Raw genomic sequence first — 16,969 nt, 5'->3', positions numbered from 1 at the left:
GATTAACAAAATAAAACCCCAATACAGAGTAAGGAACTTCCAGAGGGCAGCAGGGGGCACAAGGCAGCAACCACTTGGTAAATGAGACTAATAAACAAAACAACAACAACGTGAACCGTCAATATTGTGATAAGAGTCAAATTTTAAAAGAAAACCATTTTTTTCTAGCTAATCTATCTCACACCCCTACACTCCAGCCCAGTGCTTCCCAGATCAGCGTCAGCACCACCCAGGAACTGAAATGGAATTCTCCGGCCCCCAGACCTAAAGATTGAGAGACTCTGGAGTTGAGACCCAGCAATCCGTGTAACATGCCTTCCCTGTGATTCATAGGGATGCTAAGCTTTTAGAACACAAGACAGCACCTGCAGGCCAGCTCTCACCAGTCTCCATGCTTTCGCTCATGCTGTCCCTTCCCCCATGGAATGATTTTCCTCTATCTATTCGCTGTCAATTGAACTGGGATATTTTTTCAAGGCTCAGCTCAAAACACGTGACACCTTCCTCTACCCACTGAACATAATTAACTGCTCTCCATTTGTGCTCCCCCAAAGTGCATTCTGCACCCCCCTGGTGTCCACTCACATCACAGGCGAGTACAAGGACTGTGTCTCACTCACAGCCCTGCCCCCCACCCAGCTCCCTTTATTCAGTTACATCCCTTTGATTTTGCAGAGAAGGAGAGAAAATATTCTTCTGGAACAAGCCTGATTAACAAGAGGGACGCTGAGAGGCATCACACCCCTCTCGACACAGCAGAGAGTAATAAATATCCTGTAGAGTGAAACCTGAAGTTTAGGGGCAGTTGTTGAAGGCACTTCTGGCAACAGAGACATTAAAGAGCCTTAAAACACATTTAGGATTTTGCAAAAACCAAATATAAGTTTCAAAGAGAAATTAGTCCCTCTAGTCAGTAACAGAAAATATGGATTAATTGGAAGAGCAGCAGATTTGGGGCCTATCATGCAGGGTCTCAGTTCCCACTCCCCACACAAGAACGCAGGACATGGTGAGGCCAAGAAGGAACAACGGAGCCATAGATAGGGGAGTCATACCACTATATTCTTGATGGCGGCCGGTCGAGACACAAAAGCAAACACCCGCCAGAACCCCAACCAGGGGTCTTCCTGCACCCCAGTCTCACTGGCGGCCGGGCGAGACACAGGAAGTAGGATCCACAATCCACCATCCATGCTTGCTAGCCCCACTTGTTAGCTGCAATACACTATCCACTTCTCTGCCAACCAACCAACCAACCGCCTTGCCAGCGTAGGCACGGCAGTTATATTAGTGGCTAATGGCTAACGGGTAACAACTGATGGCCAACTAGTCACAGTGGATGGCTGTCTGATTATTGCTGACGGCTATCTACTACCCGAGCCAGCACCTTTCCACATGAGGCAGAGAGCCTCGAAACTGCTCTCTGGGACTCTGTCCCTACAGGACCACAGTGAAGCTCCACGAGGACACAGGCCCTATATCTGTATTGGCCATCTCTAAGGTCCCAATGCTGTTCCCTGACGTTCCATTTCTGCCACTTCCAAGCCAAGTAACCTCAAACAGGCAAGTCAATGTCAAAGCCTCGGCCACTTATCAGTGAAAGGCAGCAAACTCAGAAATTTATTATAACTATAATAAATACCTTGCCTTCTTACCTTATAGTTTACTAACTGCTTTCGCATTCAATGCCTAGTTTAATCATCAAACCTGTTAAGTGAAGAAGGCCTCCCTTCTCATGGGAGCAAAAACAGTCATAGACTTTGACTTGCCTTCCACAACCCTGATCATAGGCCAACTGATTTCAACTACCTGAACTTTAAATGACCTAAGGTCATTTTGACTGACCACTAAACATTCACAGATTCTCAGGTTACCTTTTTCCACTGACAATGATCCTGGGTTTAAGTTGGGGTGTTTAAGAATAAGAAAGGGGATGGAGCAAATTACTATTATTGTTTTTCCAAAATTAATTCACTTGCATGACTTTTGCCAAAAATCATCATTGGGTCTTTGTGAGCTGTTTCATGGCTGGCACCTACCTCACTGACCTGGTAACACTTAACCTCTGCAAGAACTGGGCCACTTTCAGAAACATCCCCTGGACCAAAAGACTGTCCCCAAGAACCTAACCCTAAGGAGAGAGGAAGGAAAAGGGAGACTTCACAAGAATGGAATGCTGCCTGAGTTTTCAGGTAAGAGTGCAGGAATCTGAGAGTGGTCGGTCTATTCGCAAAGATTATAAATACTAACTTGGTATCGAGCTAAAGGTTCAATTATGCACTGATTTGATGTCGTTCCACCAAACTGTTGATGAATAGCATTAAAACCCTAAGCAAAGGCTCATTTATCAAGGCTCAAAATTCTAGTTTGCATTGATTTTTATCTATAAAAGTACACAGTGAGGCCAGCCCGGTGGCTCAGGCGGTTAGAGCTCCATGCTACTAACTCCGAAGGCTGCCAGTTCGATTCCCACACGGGCCAGTGGGCTCTCAACCACAAGGTTGTCAGTTCAACTCCTCGACTCCCGCAAGGGATGGTGGGCAGCGCCCCCTGCAACTAGCAACGGCAACTGGACCTGGAGCTGAGCTGCGCCCTCCACAACTAAGACTGAAAGGACAATAACTTGAAGCTGAACGGCACCCTCCACAACTAAGATTGAAAGGACAACAACTTGACTGGAGAAAAGTCCTGGAAGTACACACTGTTCCCCAATAAAGTCCTGTTCCCCTTCCCCAATAAAATCTTTTAAAAAAAAAAAGTGCACAGTGAGAATACATCACTGAGGGAAAAAAACAGAAAACCCAAAACCCACACAGCTATAAAGGATGGCATTTAAGAGAACAGAGTGAAATGAGATAAAAAGTCCTTGTGCCTTTGATCATTACAATTTGATCATTGTAAATGAGTTGGTTCTGAACCTGCTTCTCTTTTATTTCAACAATTTAATCTAGATTCTGAGCACCAGCGACGGGAACAAGTGTGAATGCAGCTGGCACTTCCTATCTCAGGCATTGAAACTGCTTGATCAACATCAGTCTTAGGCCACAGATTGTCATGCCTCCTTTGGATTTTACACCGTGACCCGTGAGGATAGGCTTACTCGTTTATTCCCAGAGGCCAGAAGGCCCCACAAGGGGATTCGCTGTTGGGGAGGTTTAGACAAGCAGACCCGAGCCCAGGGCGTAATTACCATGGCTGACCTCCTGTACACATTCACCCATGTTTTAAACTCAAATTCAACCCCAAGTCCGTTTTGACAGCACCAGTATAATAAGCTCTCTCGTTTTGTGGTTCTCCAACAAATTGAAGGGGCTTTTGTCATATTTTTATTAAAAATGTGTTATTTCCTGGGACTGAGGCTTTAAACAATTTAATTTATTGAATTTCTCAATAATAAAGTATATCTAGTTTCCTCTAATTTTTTGAGTTGCTACTGTCAACCATTCCCCAAAACCTTTTATATTTTATCACAAAGAAGGCCCTCATGAAACTTCTTCTACCTTACAGAGACCTTCATCCACCTTTCTATCAGAAAAGACATTTCCTCATGTTTTCTTGGTGGGCGGCCTGGAGTTTTTAAAGGTGGCATGTCTGTGTGCAGTGAGTCATGCAAATGTTCTTAGAGTCATAGCTCTGGATTGCTCCAAAGAGGAAATCATAAAAACGTAGTTTATTACAAAGTCTAAAGTTCCCTTCATAACTGGACTTTGTGAACAAACTTGCTGTAACTCTACTGGAAAATAAAATACGGATAAAATTAAATAAAAATAAAATTCTGATGAAACAAGTTTTAAATAAAAGAAAAACTCTCCTAATCATCCCTCGAACTCTCGCCCCTTCTGTGCCCATAGTATTACTAAAAAACAACTTGTTTTTACAGAATTCACCCTGTATGTTTCTCATCAAAAAGGCAAACAGGAACTTTCAGGCACAGCAATACAGAAGAGAAATAAGATGATCAAAATTAACACAGCCTCACATCTCAAGTGACCTATGTCAGCAAAACTCGCAGCAATCAAGTTGTATAACCATTTCATAACCAATAAACCTGTCTGCACCACAAAGGCCTCTTTCTCTTTCTCCCTGATTTTCATCATCATTCAGAATAAAACGCTGGTTCAGATCTTTGTTCAGGAAAGAGCTGAGTAATGTGAAGAGTTCCTGGATGTTGAAACTAGCAGTGGGTAGAGGCCAGAAGCAGGTGGGCCTTTCCTTCCATCCCCAGCACAGGCCCAGAGAATGCACAGAACCCGCCTGGGGGGTGAGGCAGAAGCAGGAAATGGAAAGAAAGCTCAGGCAGCACAGGGAGGGGGAAGGGCTCTCAGCTGCATTCCATTTGGAAACTCCCCTAAGAGAGAGAATTAGGTTGACGTTGGGGACAGGGACATTTTCTCACAGGCAACTCCACTGGTCAAACGTGGGGCCTGCCGGCCCTGCTTCTGCATTACTCAAGTCTGACCTGGAGCCTTCCCTGATGTATCACACACACCTCCAACTGCAGTGAGTCCATGCTGACTTCAGAACTCCCTGACCTTGAGGACCCCGGGAGAACATGTTCAGGTCTGGATTCTCCCTGGGGGTTTGACTACAATCAAAGGCCTGAGATCAGGGTAAGGTCAAGGCCTACAATTATTCCCTGGTGTCCAGCCTTGGATCCCATCACTCCAGGGGAGAAAATCCTTACCAACCTGGTCACCCTAGAGTCCTTCACTCACACACAGTGTTCCCCAGCAGCACTCCCCAACCCAGAGGCATCACTCCATCACGCCAACTCACCTCCATCACCCAGTTCCTCCTGAAAGAGGGTGGGAGCAAACAGAAATAGCTTTACGGAACAAACAACAAGTGCTGGCGAGGTTGTAGAGAAAAGGGATCCCTGGGGCACTGTTTCTGGGATTGCAGATTGGTGCACCCACTACGGAAATCAGTATGGAGGTACCACAAAAAACTGGAAATGGAACTACCTTATGACCCAGCAATTCCGCTCTTAGGTATCTATCCAGAGAAGTCCAAGACGCTAATTTGAAAAAATACATGCACCCCTATGTTTATTGCAGCACTATTCACAATAGCCAAGATATGGAAACAACCAAAATGCCCATCGGTAGATGACTGGATTAAGAAACTGTGGTACATTTATACAATGGAGTATTACACAGCCATAAAGAAAAAAGAAATCTTACCATTTGCAACATGGATGGACCTAGAGAACATTATGCTAAGAGAAATAATTCAGTTGGAGAAAGACAAATACCATATGATCTCACTTATATGTGGAACCTAAAGAACTAAATAAATGAGCAAAGTAAATAAAAATAGTCTCAGAGAGATGGAGGAAAAACTGATGGTTGCTAGAAGGGAGAGGGGTGGGGATGAAGAAGGGGAGGGGATTAGAAAGCACAAATTGGTAACTACAATATTGCCACGGGGATATGAAAGACAGTTTGGGGAATATAATCAATAATGTTGTAAAGATTTTATAGGGTGTCAGATGGGCACTTATTAGGGAGATCACTTCAAGGATGGTGTAGATGCCTGACCACGGCGCTGTACACCTGAAGCTGTAGCTGAACAATAATGAACGTCAACTATAATTTAATATATATATATATATATATATATATATATATATATATGGTCATGGGCTATGGAATATAGCCTAGGGAATAGAGTCAATGGAATTGTAATAGACATATACGATGTCAGAGGGGCAATAGGTTGGGGGAGGGGGGTTATCACTTTGTGAGGGGTGAAATGTTTAACTATTGCATTATTTTGTATACCTGAAACTAATAACAAGAAAGAAAGGAAGGAAGGAAGGAAGGAAGGAAGGAAGGAAGGAAGGAAGGAAGGAAGGAAGGAAGGAAGGGAGAAAGAAATAGCTTTACAGTACACCCAGAGGAAGAGCTGCTGTCTCTGCCTCCAGGAATGCTTCAAGAATGAAAAGGAGGTGAGGACTGCGTGGAATAATTTAAAAACAAAAAGCAGAAAGATTTGTCTTTGTTGTTGTTTTCTCAGATGAAAGTCTGGTTCATAGAATGCTGGGTTTCACCAGCTAAAATCTGAACGGGTACAGCCGAAGCACCTGTCAGGGTTACCACAGGTAAAGTTTTGCATTAAAACATTTGATTATTATGAAAGCTCTTAGTGCCTGAAATCGGGAGGCTTGGGATCAAAGCTCAGCTCAGCCACTTGTCAACTGTGTGACCTCAGAAATGTGATTTGATCTAAGCCTTAGTTTTCTCATCTGTAAAATGGGAATAACTGCACCAATCTCATAGGATGGTTTGTAAAGATTAAATGACATATTGCTTGTAAAGTACAGTGTCCAGTCCATGGAAAGCATTCTATAATACTAGTTACTAATATTACTGTTATTATTTTGAAAAAGTTACCTAATATAGTCATTTTATACAGGGTTGTGGTATATAACTCTAGATTTTAATATTTGGGCTTTTATTCAAGTATATGAGACATTAACTTCAACATAACTCCTAATCTTGCATTTGGCTGTCCAATCAATTTTGAGTAATGTCATGATAAAACATGATAAAAAAAATAAATAAGTAATCCTGCTATAGTTGGCCAAGCCTACTCTTCCCTTCAGGAAGCTGTGTATCTCCCCTCAATTGTTCTCTCTTCTTAATCCTTATATGAGAACAAGCATCACTGCCAGTTGAAGACAGTGATCAATTTGCATGTGAATGTCAATGGCAGGATGTGCCATCCAACAGCTCCCGCAGTGCTGGGTGCAGCTCAGTGGGAAGGCTGTGTTTTGATTTGTAAAACAGCTATTTGCAATGTCTGTTCCAAGTAAACAAATATTCCAAACCACCTCCTGAACTGGGATTTGTAGTTCTGACACACTGCCTTCCGTCTTGTTTTGCCAGGTAGAGTCTAATCACAATTCTCTCTCTGTCATAACCTTAATCCCATTTACCTGGGTCATACCCACCACAGCCATCACTCACCACCTCCTGGTAGTGTAGAATGTCTCTCCCAAATACATTCTCAGTCCAACGACTCTGGGCCTACCTGTTTATGTCCACTGCCCCTGCTAAGCTACTGTGACCTTTCCAGACTCCTCCTCACTCCTTCATGTGCAGATTCCCCAAAATCCCAGCCTCACCCCTGCTCTCTTCCTATACTCAGCCTTGAATGGGCCAGTCATCCCATGTCTCATCTCCTCCAGTGACACCGATATGTACATTGACCAATAAGTTCCCCCCTTTAGATTGCTCTCTGAGGGCTTTAGGTCCACAAACATCTTGAACCAGATTGTCCTGCTGCCAATTCAACTTCATCCTGGGACCAGCCTTGAAAAGTAATAAAACCAGCTTGGGGAAACTTGAGTAGAGGCTCTGGCAACACCACTAACTAGCTTAGTTACGTATATCTCGGTTCTTCCTCTCTATAATGAGGGGATGGTCTGGATAAAGTGGTACCTTACAGCTCTAAGTTCTTAAATTCCCACCTTCCCCATGTCAAAATGCACTATTTATTCATGCAATAACTACTGAGTCTATAATACTGCCAAGCTACAGTGCCTGGCATTGGGAGGGGTTAAAAATAATCCCCCAGAGAGCTTATCATCTAGGATAAGAAATAAGACAATCACATCAATAACTGTAAGAAACAGAAAGAGATAATGTCCTAATTGGAGGTAGTTAGAAGATAAAAGAACATTACAAGCCCATTACCAACATACCAAGCCTGAAACTAAGGTCATTTTCAACATGTCTTTCCTTCTCTGCATCTAGTCTTTCACTAAATGCTTTTTCCTTTACAACCATCTCCTAAATCTGTGCTCTCCACTCTGCACTTATAGTGGCATGCTTAAATCCAGGCCTTGGGCAAAACTCCATTTCGATTTTACCCGTCTCCAGAACTCCCCTAATTGGTGCATGATCGCTCATCAAAATATGCGAATCAGCCCATCAGGCTGGTTTGACTAGACAACTGTCCTGATATGGAGCGAAGGTGACCTCCTCCATAGGACTTCTACATCAAAACTATCAAAACTATCCTTGCTTCACTTCCTCCCACAAACAGTGACTAAGAACACACTCTGTGCTTCGTGCTGGGTGGGATATCTGAGGCACAGACTTTAACCTCCAAGACATTACACACCAGTCAGGAAGTTGAGACATGTGCTAAAACGTAACAGCTCAAGACACCAAAGACGGGGATACTAGCTGCACAGACAGCTGTCATACACGCTAGAGGATTCAGAAGAGGGAGAGCAACTTCCTGCCACAGTTATCAAAAAAGCTTCTAGGAAGAGGCCACACCCGAACTACTTCTTGCAGCTCCAGCAGGACTTCAACAGGGAGGGAAGTAAACAGGTATTCTAGCCCAAGGGCCCAATGTGACTCAGCCAAGGAAGGAGCTGCAGTTTCCAGACCAGCCAATTGTTAGGTGGTGCTTGAGTGAGAGGGTCATTTTTTAAAGGACTTTACCAGCTTAAGGAGCAGGAACAACTATCTGCTCAAGCCAGTCTACACAGTAAAAAGATGTAGAAGAGAAAACAAAAGTTTAATAATCTAACCAAACTGTGAGGAGAGTATCAGCAGGGGGGATGGTAAAAAGAACACTGGAAATCAGAAAACCTGGGTCCCAGGCCTCGCCTGGCCACGGAGGGGCTCCAGCGGCCACAGCAAGTCATTTAACCTCCTTGGTCTCAGTTTTCTTATTTGTAAACTGAAGCAACTGAACTGGGTGACCTCGAAGGTCTCTACAGTCCTTCACGAAACCAACTGTATATTATTTCTGCCATTAAAACATTCATCATGGGGGTGGAGGGAAAGGCAGGGATCTGTATTCCCTTTCCATATAGGTTTCTCTTCCTGAACTAATCATTTCTTTTTCCTATATTCATTACTTCTATGTATATGACTCCCACACCATAAATTGAACACTTTACCTAAATAATATTCAGTGTGTGTGCTCCGTGGCCTAAAATTTTGCTTATGGCTCACAGGTTATCCAAGAAATTTGTGCAGCTCAGCCTTAGGCTCCTAGGGCTGTAACCAATACTGCAGCCCCAGGGTAAAATATCTTTGTATGAGCCATGAGATGGGACATGGTAAATAAAGGGAGAAAACTGAGAACTCTGTTAATCATCGAAAAGACTGCTTCCTTTTAATAGCACTAAATGAGGCCTGAAACAACAGTAATGCAGAAAAGTAAGTAAGGGGTGGGGGGGGGGGGGTAGGTAAACTTAAATTTTAGAAAGTCACTACTTAAAAATGCAGCTGAAATGCATAAAGTTTTTGGCACTGAAATTCGCTGAAAGTTTACTTTTTAAATCCTGAGGCCCCCTGCTCCAGGAACGGCACCCAGACCAGAACCCACGGATGCGCTTTCACGCCAGCCTCATCGATCCCATGCACCAAAAGGCCAAAGGCAAATAAGCAGTCAGAGACGTAAGCGAAACGGGCTGGATCAGACAGCCTGGGCAGCAGCCACCCAAAGTTTAAAAGAGAGGAAAACAGAAAAGTTAGCAAAACGCCTCCCTTCACGGAAGCAACCCTAACGCAGTCCTCAGGCTTCCCGTGCGAGCTGTGCGAACGCCGATGCAACCCCCGCCCGCACTCCAGCCTCCCGCACGGGCAGCAGCGCGCCGGGAGTCGCCTCGCCGGCGGGGGCAACCCAGAGACCCCCGCCCCGAGCGGCTCGCTGTGCGCCAGCGGCCAAGTGAAGCTTCCTTTTCTGCCTGTCTGCCCAGCCCCCCTCTGGGACCCCAGCGCCGCACCCCGGTACCTGCCGAGACCGTCCTGCAAGTCCGCCAGCAAGTCCGCTCTGCGGCTACCTCTCCGCGCCCGCCTCCGTGCTGCGCTCACGCCACTACGCATGCTCCGCCGGCACCCGGGCCAGCACACTCGGAATCCACTGGCCGGGTTTTGCTTCGGCTCCCAAGGGAAAGGACCCGAGTCCCAGAGCCTGGGTTCTGCGGGTGAGTGGAGGAGTTCGCAGTGCTGGGAGGGGCGAGGGGGAGAATGGCTGGGCGCTGCCGTAACGTTATCCCTACTGCCCAGTTACCTAGGACTTAATGCTCCCCCAGCCTAAAAGCTGACCACATACACCCGTGGAATGAGCTTAGCACAGTGGTCCTCAAACTTGAGGGGGATCAGAATCACCAGGAGAGCTTGTTAAAACACAGATCCCACACGCAGAGTTTCAGATTCAGTAGGTCTAGAGCCAGGCCCAACAATTCACATTTCTAACATTTTCTCAGGGGAAACTACTGCTAACTAGTCCCAGGACAACCCTTTGCGAACCGCTGATCAAGAGAAAAGAGGCAAGTTTTCTCGCCCCTTCCTCCTTTGGGGATTTCACAAAATATTTCCTCTTCGTTTCACAGCCACACCTACTTTAAAAATAAGTAACTACAGCTCACACTCAAAGGTGGGATATTTCCTCCAGCATGTGAGTTAAATAAATGGAATGAAGCCCCAAGAGTTCTCACAGTTTGCAGTACCAAAATCTGTCATTGTGGTCATTCCAGCTCTGTCCAGGCAATAAGGAGGGGTCCCTATTTTGCTGTCCCTTTAACTCAAAGTTCTGTGTGTCCCCTCAGTCCCTAGCACAGTACTTGGTACAAAATAGATACCCAAGAAATACTGAGATGATATCAATATGGTAGGAGAGATGGAGAAGAAAGATGTCAAAATTATTTTAGGAACCCAAAGGAGTTTAATAAGCAATTAAATATGCAACTTAATAAGCAATTAAATATGGAAGTAGGTGGTGGAAAGTTGGGGAGGATAAGGCTTTCTCTCTCCCTTCCACCTAGAGAAATCAATGGATTTAGTATCCTTATCTGAGACCAGATACACAGAAGGGGGTGAATATATAAGTTCTCGCAAAATGTTTCTTAAAAAGTTAAACACACATCTGCAATACAAGCCAGCCATTCCATTTATGGATTAAAAAAGGGTTCTGTAAAAAAGACTAACAAGTCCAGGGACAGAAACTAACCTCACAGGGTGATCTGATCATAAATTCCTAACTGGGCAGGTCATGGTGGGTAGTCACGCCCCAGGCCTATCACTTCTTTAGTAAAAGGTTTATCTTCACCTTAGGCCAGCTCTGTTTTCTTAGGCATCTAGTTTAACACACTTTTGAAATGCCCGCAAAATCCTCTTTTTGAGACTCCTCAAGGGAGTAACCACCTTCATGGGAGCACAATCTTGTTAACCATTCTGTACCTTAATTTCTCCCACCTTCATGTCATCTTCCTTACATTCCCTCCTTAACTCTAAATGCATAAAAGAAATGGCAAAACTGTCACTCTGAAACATTTGAGATTTTGCTTATGGCAATTGTCCTCAGTTTGGCTCAAATAAACTCTTATAAAAAAAATTCTCTACAGGTTTGGATGTTTCTTACGTAAATATTACCCAAAAGACATTAAAACATGTAGTCAAAAACTTGAACACAAATGTTTATAGCAGCTTTTTTTCAGAATAGCCTCAAACCAGAAGGAACCCAATGTCCACTAACAGATTAATGGATAAACAAATTGTGGTACATCTATGCAATGGAATACTACTCAGCAAAAAAAAGAAAGAAAGAAAGAAAATAATTACTCATACAGGCTTCAACATGGATAAATCTCAAAATCATTATGCTGACTGGAAGATGGCAGAGACAAATGTATGATTCTATTTATATAAAGTCCAAAGTAACAGATAGTGACAAAAAGGAGATCAGTAATATTCTGGACAGAGGGATGGGCTGTAAAGTGGCAGTAAAAATATTTTGGGGATGATGGAAATCTTCTGTTGATTGTTGTAGAGATTTTATAGGAGTATACACTGTCAAAACTAAATTGTACACTTTAAATTTACTAAATTTATTTTACATAAATTATTCACCAATAAAATTGATTTTAAAAATTAATCAAATACTCCTATTAGCTATTGGGGAATACTGAACAAGATAAGTTCATGGGAAAGTGTAGACTCTAAATATGGTTTAACCTGATTTGGAGGGAAGGCAAAAAAACTTAAAAAACACCCTCTGTAGAGGAAGCTGAAAATAAACAGTACAAAAAGTCTGGAACAACCCACCTCTAAAAGTAACCATCTCCAAGATGTGATTTATAAATTGCTGATAAAACTAACATATTTCTCAAAAGTACCTCTCAAATATAAAACAGTAAGAGTATATCGTTAGAAATGCACAACCACTGCTTAATAATTATAAATAAAATTATCTGCTGTACTGAATATATCACTAACAACAAGAAATAAGACTTTCAAACTGTGTTTCCAGGAGCCTGGGGTGTCACGGAGATGATAAATGAGCAGGGCTCTGGGTCAAGGACCCCAATCCAGCCAGCATACTACTACTTCCATACTGCACATCCTCTGAGATTTTATCTGGTAAAAGGGTTCCACTGATAACTAAAAGAGCAATAGTTTAAAAGCAATGGCATCAGGTGGGAAGAATTCACAGAGAAAATTGCTGTATTTGGTGGGGCACCAGCATTTTTGTCATCAAAAGCATAGACTCTACTTATAAGGACCATATGTTCCAGTTTTTCCAGAATAGTCCCAATTTTAAATCTTTCTTTATCATATGAATTTATGTCCTATCATGCTCCAACTGTTGGTTGAAAAAAATAAAATCAACTTAAATTGAAATAGGGATAATTTTCTGGCTCTTCTATAGCTTATATAAAACATTAATATAATATTAATAATAATAAATAATAACAACTAAGAATTATTAAGCTCTTACTATGTACGAATAACTGTTTTAAGCACTTTAGAATGTTTTCTCATTAAGTATCCATGGCAACCCTATTAAGTTATCCTCATTATATAAGTAAAGTGAGGCACAAAATATTAATTATTTTTGTCATAATACAACTAAATGAAGACTAAAAACTAAATAGAAAACTGTAGTTTATATAAATACAATCTTTGCTGATTTCATACTTCCCAAGGAATAATCCTTCTGGATTACGAATGTATCTTCCCAGGCTCATTGAGAGTGGGAAGGGGACCATAAAGAGCAGAACTCCAGTGGTCACTACCATCACCATCTACACCATCATCTCTAATGTCTATTCCATATTCCCTGGGTGCTAGCTGCTGCGCCAAGGGCTTCATGTTCTTTATCTTATTGAATGCTTACAAGGACAAAAGTGGAGATTCAGAAATATTAAATAACAGAGAAAGTGAGTGAATGGTGGAGCCAGGATTCCAACTGAAGTCCAACTCCCAATTTGTGTCATTTATCACACGTAGCCCCTACAAAGTTATGTGCATCCCATACGCCTAACAAACAAATGAAAAAGCATTCTGGGTTATAAAGAACATCTCTATGAATGGTTCCCCAGAGGCTTAGTTTCTAAAATGCTTATACCACAACTCCCAACTGCCACCCAGCCCTCATCCTAATCCTAATTAGCTGCTACTCATGGGCAACAAATTTACCTCCCATTTCAGGAAAAGTGGGTAAATTTTGAATGACACTGGGTAACACCAGGAAGTTATGATGGGAATATATTTACTTTAGCCATTTTTCCAGAATATAGGGAATAGAGAAGGAAAATATAGGTGAAAAAGGCTAAGATTTAGTTCAACTCTGACTTTATTTTATTTACATCATTTGTAAGAGAAAATAATCTGAGAAATAAGAAAACAAAATAAGGCAAAATCTCCCTCTCTCTCTCTCTCTCTCGTTCTCTCTCTCTCTCTCTCTCTCTCTCACACACACACACACACACACACACACACACACACAGAATTTAATAGATATTGGATCAAAATAGCTAACCAAGCACATAAACCTATACCCTCTCTACCACATAAAATCACACGAAATGATAGAGAAGATAACTTTTAAAAGTAAAAAAATATCCTAGGAAAATAAGCATAAAAACCAACAACAAACCAGAAATATTGAGAAAAGACAGAATACAGGTAGGATCACATCTCAGAAAAACAAAATGGAAGGAAAGTTTAGCTCAGAAATCACAGTGGATTGTGACTAAGGCAAAGGAAGGAACATTTGGGGAAGGGTGTGCAAGCTCACAGTTAACAGACCGAGAAGTGGGCAGCGGGCACTGAGGTGCTGGTTAGAGTAATTGGGGAAAGAGCTTTAGCGTGGCTGGGCTAGCGGACAACTCTCTCCTCCCCAGCTGGTTCTAAACTGTGGCCCTTTCAAGAAGGGCACCTTGAGGATGAGCCTCTAACACACCCTAGACTGTTGGGTGCTGTTACTTACCCCAAAGTGGTAGAGGATGGCTACAGTTAAAAGGCAAAAGTGAATAGAGATTCTAAAATACAAAATTGAACAGGAAACTAAACATTATCACACATTTGGGGGGGAAAATCACCACAAGAGAGGCACCGTTTCTACAAGTAATGTTAGTAGAGAAAACAGCTAGAGAACAATTAAAAGAAGACATTTAAAAAGTATATGTAATTAATACCTTCAGAGAAACATGAGAAGACATATGTACAGAAAATTTAACTAGATATTTGGGAATTTAAAATTTTGATGACTGAGTGTCGTGCGGGGTCTCCTGCGGGGTCTCTGCTCCCGCTCCCCACATAAGAACGCAGGATACGGCTAGGCCAAAAAGGAACACCCACGGAGCCGTAGGTAGGGGAGTAATACCATGATGGTCTCACTGGAGGCTGGTTTACACGACCTGTGACCTGCTGTCCGCTTTGCTGCCAACCGACGAACTCTCCTCAACTCTCCACTCTCCTTTACTCTCCTCAGCTTGCCTCCGTAGCCGCGGCTGTTATATCAGTGGCCAATGGCTCAACGGTTTCAGCTGATGGCCAACTAGCCACAGCTAACGGCCATCTACTACCTGAGCCAGCACCCCTCCACATGAGGCCGAGAGCCTGGAAACTGCTCTCTGAGGCTCTGTCCCCACACTGAGATAAAAAACTAAATGTATGGTCTAGATTTATGTCTGTTCTTAGACAAAGATGGTGAGCAATTAGGAATTTGCTCACTATTAGGAACTTCATTCCCAGAATGAAGTCAGCCTAACAGGCATTGGGAAGAAAGTGGTCTATAGGGCATTGGAAGGATGATGTGGGGCAACTTACTACATCCTCCCCCCAACACACACACACCCTACCTATCCTTATTTTTAAAAAGTAAAATGTGCAACATTAACTGAAACCGATGGGAAGTGGGAAAAGAACTGTAGAGTGAGGCAGAAACTATTCATTGTCCCTGAATATCTTTTTGTCTATAGTATTACAGGTATCCCCCCTTTTGAAAAGCTCACATAATCCCACTTCGCGTTTATGGAAGACCTACATTAGTACCTGTTTTCACTAACTAAAAGAAACCCGAAGAAGATTTTTGCTTTTAGAAAAAAAGATGAAAAGCAAAAGTAGTGTCCAGCGTTTGTTTTGCAGCGAGCTGTTGTACAGGCAATGTACACGCTGAGCAATGAGTGGCCCTGCCACACTCCTTCCCCTGGAACCACACTCAGCATATCAGTATCAAGCCACTACAGCTCTGAACAATGTTGTCGTGCGGGGTGGCCTGCGGGGTCTCTGCTCCCGCTCCCCACATAAGAATGCAGGATATGGTGAGGCCAAAAAGGAACACCCACGGAGCCATAGATGGGGGAGTCATACTACTATATTCTCGCTGGCGGCACTATAGTCTCACTGGAGGCTGGATCCACACTGTCCACAACTCTCACTGCTCTGCTTGCAGGCTCAGCTATCATCATCTTGCTAGCCCCCATTTTCTGCTAGCATAGCCACAGCAGTTATAGCAGGGGGTGAGGGATGACCTTGACCTCACCCTCATCTCCCAAGGAGGACTCAGCAAGCCTTTCCTCCTGGGACTACAAGTCCTGCATCCGGGCTGCCTCAGCAAGCACTTCCCAGCCCACAGGGCTGCAAAGACCTTTGCTTTCTCCACCCTGTGCTGGTTGGGGAATCGTCCATGTCTTCCCACCCCTCCACAAGGGTCCAGCTTTCCGGCAGCTGCTCCTCCTGGTCTTCCTGAGACTGAGCTTTCATACGCACAAACTGCTCCACCATCCTTCGGATAGCTGTGACCGACACCGTACACTGCTCGCTGCACCATGTGTCATGCGGGGTCTCCTGTGGGGTCTCAGCTCCCGCTCCCCACATAACGCAGGATATGGTGAGGCCAGAAAGGAACACCCACGGAGCCATAGGTAGGGGAGTCATACCACTATAGTCTTTCTGGCAGTTGGGTTGGAAACACAGGAAGCAGGAGCCACACTGTCTGCAACCTGCTGTCCACTTCTCTGCAATCTGCAACCCGCACTCCGCTGTGCTAACTGCAATCCACGCTTACCAGCCCCCATTTTCTTGCTAGCCCCCATCTGCTGCTAGCGTAGCCACAGCAGTTATATTAGTGGCCAATGGCTCACTCGTTACAGCTGACGGCCAACTAGCCACAGCTGATGGCCATCCAATCACAGTTGATAGCCATTTACTACCTGAGCCAGCACCTTTCCACATGAGGCCGAGAGCCTGGAAACTGCACTCCTGGCTCTGTCCCCACAAATGTCCATGAGCATCTGTGCTTTATCTCAGTTTATTTTGTGCATGATTAGCAAAATTGTTCTAAGGTATCAGAAAAGCCTGAGAGTGTGTAAAGGTGTTACAGTTAGAGTAAAACTGGATGTAATTCAGCATATTTGGTATGATTTGTAAGGTTATTTTTGGTATCTGAGAATGCTCAAACATTTTTCCTTATAAACTAATGGTCTTTGCTTTATGCCATTTTGATTTATGAAAGGTTTCATGGGAAGCCTCTACTTTTGAATAGCAAGGGAAACCTGTATTTATGAAAAATGATGGCATATCCAAATAATGGGAAAATTATGGCCTAGTCAGTAGCAGATACTACCATGGATGGCCCCATCTCTCTCCTTGGATGCCTTCCTGGAAAGCCAAAAGCTGTATTCCTAGATTCACTTGCAGCCACGTTTCCAGAT

The 16,969-nt window shown here is 43.5% G+C and overlaps 1 protein-coding gene across 6 annotated transcripts in view; it reads right to left on the bottom strand.

Moving 5' to 3' along the window:
* PLS1 (plastin 1) overlaps window positions 1–9,854 on the bottom strand; it is a 101,192-nt gene extending 91,338 nt beyond the window's left edge. For 2 of the 6 annotated variants that reach the window (XM_081026244.1, XM_081026250.1), the window contains exon 1: window positions 9,763–9,834. The gene's annotated coding sequence lies outside the window, so the exon portion shown is untranslated. Of the gene's footprint in view, window positions 1–1,655; window positions 1,727–9,754 lie in introns of those variants that run through there. The other 4 variants (XM_081026248.1, XM_081026247.1, XM_081026245.1 and 1 more) reach the window with 4 other exon arrangements.
* Between the last annotated feature and the right edge of the window lie 7,115 nt (window positions 9,855–16,969).

The sequence above is a fragment of the Rhinolophus hipposideros genome (genome assembly GCF_964194185.1).
Source record: "Rhinolophus hipposideros genome assembly, chromosome: 2".
NCBI lineage: Eukaryota > Metazoa > Chordata > Mammalia > Chiroptera > Rhinolophidae > Rhinolophus > Rhinolophus hipposideros.
Note: the sequence above shows the minus strand (reverse complement) of the source record. Positions and strands in the feature narration are given on the sequence as shown.